The sequence below is a fragment of the Nelumbo nucifera genome, chromosome 4, assembly GCF_055504915.1.
Source record: "Nelumbo nucifera cultivar China Antique chromosome 4, China Antique-T2T, whole genome shotgun sequence".
NCBI classification, from domain to species: Eukaryota; Viridiplantae; Streptophyta; class Magnoliopsida; order Proteales; family Nelumbonaceae; genus Nelumbo; species Nelumbo nucifera.
The window spans coordinates 10,000,001-10,005,415 of record NC_142652.1 but is presented as its reverse complement, the minus strand read 5'-3'; positions in this window follow the sequence as shown (position 1 = coordinate 10,005,415).

Genomic DNA, 5,415 nt, shown 5'->3' with positions numbered 1-5,415 from the left:
TTTCCAAACACAGCCAAAAGGATTTGACTGTTCCACTTTCCAATGGTTTAGGTTCCTTCTAAATCTAGTACACCTTCACGAGAAATAAAACAAATTTTAAAACCAGAAGAAGAAAGATTCTATGCCCATTTTTATGAAGAAACAAATCCAACATATAGGAACAAGGTAATCATCACATAAAATTCTATGCCCATCATCCAAGTGCAATAGCATACCGAATTATTAACGTTTTTAGTTCATCTAACAAGAGTTGGTTTAGGAAAATTTTCAAGTAGATAACATATGAAATGATACAGAAGAAAATTAGTTGCTATAAATTTCGCGAAGATGAATTTTATAGAAGACACTCTTTTAAAAACGAAGAAAGGAGAGAAAAAAATATTTAAGTTATATAAACAGTTTTACAGTAATAAAATATCAAATGCTGAGATGCTAGCTTAAAGACACAATCCTTAACAATATTATAGATATTTTGTCATCTCTTACTGTCCAAACAAGGACCTGCATAGAACTACAGTACTCAGCCTTCTCTTGGGCAGATCAGTTATGCTGGGGTGGTCTAATCAAGATACCAAACAGAACTTTTTGCAGTTCAATTGCAGTAAAACAACCATGATGGCAATCACCAATGTACATGCAACACCAAAATACAGAACATGAATGAGAAGGAAATAACTTGCAGAGACTTAGATTTCTATGCCAAAATATTGAAAGCCTAACTCTATAAACTTTTTTTGGCTTTAAAATGTGAGTGCATAGAATGTTGTTTTGAAATTTAAATATTGAATTTTGAAAAATGGCAATTAACTATTTTAATCCTAAATATGAGAAAGCTTGTTTGACTTTTAGCAAATTGTTTATCTAATAATAATAATAATAAAGTCATTTTTAAAAACTATTAAATAGTTAATACTAATTACTTCATTATTGAATTATATATTATAAATGAAGTAATATTTAGAAATTATTGTTTTATTAATTATATATGTATTATTTAATTAACAATAATTAATAATAATAATGAGATAATATTTAAAAATTAATATTATTTTGTTAATTATATATGTATTATTTACATCTTTCCAATGGATGACAATATGAAGTATAAGAGATGGTATGTGCAGCTGTAGTATATTGTGTGTTGGAAATCCAACCTTAGAATATCCATTAAAAAGAAGCTAATCTATTTGATGGCCCAGTTATTGTGATGTTCAGTTGGCTCCCCTCTAAATAGGAAACATGAGATCAGACCTTTGAATCTTGGTACACCCTGATCTATCCCACCCAGAAATACAGATTTGTAGAACATACAAAATGAAGTGAAAAATAGAGATAAAAAGAAGTAAAAGATCAAAGAACACATAGTTTTATGATGTTCCGCTTATAGCCTATGTCTACGGGCGAAGGAGGAGCAGAAATCCACCATAGAATCACCAATGGTGAAGAATATAGAGTTGCACACCATCTTTCTCACAGAAAACCCTAAATAAACCCAAGTCTCTTGACTTCTCTCTCAAGCCAAAAGATACATAATAGAGAAAATCCCAAACTACATAACTCTTCATATTTAGATTGGACCCATAAGCCCAATATAAATTTATTAAACGCTATTCATCCATCACAAATCACTATAAAATTTTGTTTTAAGTTTTTCTCAACTTAATTTGGAGAGATTAGTTAAGAGTTCAAGCCATAAGCATAATATCCTGTAAATACCAAAAAAGAAAAAAAGAGATACATCTATTATAGATATTTTGTCATCCCTCCCCTCTTAAATGATATGGAAGAGCTTTGACCGATCAACCCCTCCCCTCTAAATTTTGTTGAATATCAACTTATCGGTTACCGCTTCAAAGATTATGATTGATTGTTTATAAAATTTTTTAGGTATCGTAACTTTCCTGTATCATAGTAGTTGGAGTGAAACTATTTTGAGTTCTAATATTATAACTACAACAAAATTAAAAAGAAAAAAAATCATAACACTTTAAACTCTTAATCGTGGTTTAAAGTATTGAACTATTTATACACTCGATACTGAAATTTTAAGTATAAAGCGTTTAAAAGTTGCAATGCTTTTTAAATTTTCAGTCCCATTTTTTGTACAATTAACATGCTAGATAGGGTTTTATCATTTAAATCCTTACATACGACGTTTCAGTATACTAGAAGTGGCGTGACAAGTTGATCTCATGGAATCGAAATTCTGTTCCATTTCTTTTTTTTTTTTTTGTATTAATAACTGTGTGACATAAGAGTCATTGCTCTTTTCCAAGTAAACAATTAACAACCTCAATGATTCTGTTCTATCAGTTCATCTGATTAATGCTCTTTGTCTTCTTCACTACGCAAACATTAGAATAATTCAACTAAACTGAAAATTAAATATGGGTTAATCTGCATTAAGGCATGGTCTAACTAAAATGCATCATAACTTGAATAAATAACACAGAGAAACAACAAACAAGGAACGATGTGATCATATGAATTATCAAACGAGATTGGCTTCTGTCAGGGTAAGCCCGTGCCCATACTGTTCCAATCACCTTTTACAACTTTGTATTGGAAATGTCTCCCCATAAAAATAAAGCATATAAGCAAAACGATATTCTTAATGTAAGGCTGTAAAAGCTATTCAAATGAGCTTTGCCCTTATTGAAGCCGAACTCTTATCAAACGTTTACACAAGGTTCTAAATATCAATCTTGTGTCATTGTTTTTTTTTTTGTGTTTTATTTATTTTAAAATCGGTTCAAAGGAATCAGTTTAAATCCTGATTACCCTCTAAACCATAGTCTGACCGATACAACCCCTATAGGGATGTATCGAGAAGCTATCGACATAATACGCATCGATCGATTTAATGCTTTAAACCTTGGTTCACGATTTACCTAATTAGTATACGGGGTCACTGCTTTGTAACATCACCAAAACCATAAGCCCCGTTTAGGAGCCGTTTGGGATAGTTTCTTCGTTTGGAGCCAAATGGTCATTCATTAACTGTGCTGTGTGCTCTGAATAAGCTACCTGGAATAGTTTCACTTTCACCAAACATAACTAATGCGCGGTTTCCGTGTAAAACCCAATTCGAAGCGTGGGAAACCGCATTGCATCCCGACAGCCCTTCCAAACGGGCACTGAAAAAAAGATATTGAAATCCTACATCCATTCAACTGGTCATTCTTTGAATGGTCAAAATTCCTATTATGATGATTCCATTCACGCAAAGATTACTCTCATGGGCTGTCTTTGATCAGACGCGGCTACACTGCCTACACAGCTAAAGAGTTTGTCCCTACAAATTGTTGTGGGGACTGGGGACGAGCGGGCTTATGGAAGTGTTAATCTTGGCAACCCAACGCAATAACGAATAAACGGGTAATTTGTGGAAAACGCAAGATTAGCCCCACTTAAATCTAGTTATAATTTGTCTAGATTGCATTTGAAAAGCTTCAGATTTGTGCCCAAAAGCACATGCTCCAATTTTGAACTTTGTGCTTTGAATATGAGATTTAAAGGTGTTTTGGCTTTAGATTTTTACTGGCTTTAAGGTAGACGTGTTTATAGTTGGGCTCGGGCTTGGTTTTTATTAAACTTTGAATGGGCTCGGTTCGAAGCATGAGTCCAAAACAATTAAAGTTGGGCCTGACAGAACGCCCGTAACAGGTCTAATATAAAGACCAAGGCAAGTGTTATGCAGGTGTGCAAGTAAAAAGTAAAGATGTAAATTAGTATTATAAATCAAATTTAACTTTGATAACTTATACCCAAATGAAGTATCTATTTTACATATAGATGTTTTTGAGAATAATTCTAAGCTCAGTTTGGAAAGGGTACAAATATAAATACATCAAACACAGCTGCAAGTGGTTATTTCTAAGCACTGAATCCGATCTCCAGAGTTGGACCCTCATATCCTACTTGGAAAGAGAAGAAGTCGTCAGAAGCCCCAGTGTTGGATGTCCTAGAAGCAGAGACTTTAACGGTTAAGTTAACCAAGAAGAAAAGAGTAGAGGAGCCCAGTAGAGCTCCAAGGTCTGCCCATGTGGAAAAGTATGCAAGAGGGTAGAAATTTTGAAGAGAGTAGAGAGAATCATATCTTATGTTCCTTAGACTGCATTTGGTATTTCTTATACCCTTTTTATAGGTGAGTGATTATTTGCAGGGATGACGAGTCCTATAAAGCCTTCCTATGTCAGACTGCCTCTTTAACCTACGTTATCCGAATTGGCATCATGCAATTGAGCGTTATTAAGGTTTTAAAAATCAATCCGGAATCAGAACCGTCTAGTTATTGGTTTTTGGGTTGACAGTTCGATCATCCGGTTTGAACAGATGGCCTATTCAAATAAAAAATTAAAAAAGAACGGTTAAAACTATTAAATGGGTCGAACGTGTTGATAGTTCAACCACTCGGGTGAGTGGATCGCTGGCCAATTCAACAGTATTTGGCCAGAGACTAGGTTTGAGGTAAAATTGAACTGGTTGCTTGGACAATTCTCGGGCTGAATGGTCCGACCATCCAGATCAATAGTGGTTCAAGAACATTGAACGTTACAATAGCTAATCTTTGACCGTTAAATGGTTTAGAGTGTTTGTAATGGTTGGGTGTAAATGTGCAATGCTCCGTTTCGTTCTCCAAGGAAAATTATTGAGGTTTGTGAATTATTAGGAATACCCTATGAGGTGCAGCAGATTTTGGTGGTGTTTGGCATGGATGCCGTTTTCTGAAAAAATAATGCCATGTAGGCATCATCAAGGTTTAAAGTATTGGAAACGTAAGGTGTATCAGAAAGATAATTTTAAGAGACATATCGGGATACGCTTTGGATACATATAGATACGGACAAAAAATCAAGATACACATAAATATGCTAAAAAACTAAAATAAATCCTAAAAATATATTAATAACGATAGTTACAAGTTTTATATGATTGTAAATAAGTTATTTAAAAGTAAAAAAACTGTAATTTAATTGTCTATATAAAATTCAAGATATTGGGACACACTTAGTAACTATTGACAAATGATGGAAAAACTAAAACGTGAAAAAACAAAAATGTATATTGATATATATTAGTTTTAAAACAATCAATATAATTTATCTTTATATTTATTAATACATGAATTTTAATAATTAATTCTAACATTTATTGATAAGCATACACTAAGAAAAAGAGAAAAATTATTTAAAAATAAAAATGCATAAACCTTTAACAAGTAAATGGGCGTGGCTTAGTGGTGAACCTCTAGTTGTTAAAGCCTAATGTTTAAGGTTCAAATTTTGCTATTGGTAAGTTTGTAGTTTTATACTAACAAAATGAATTTAATGAGAAAGAAGGTTATTAATTAATGAAATTAATGAGAAGAGAATTCCAATTAGGCGCTAAAATTTAAATTCGAACTTAAAATTA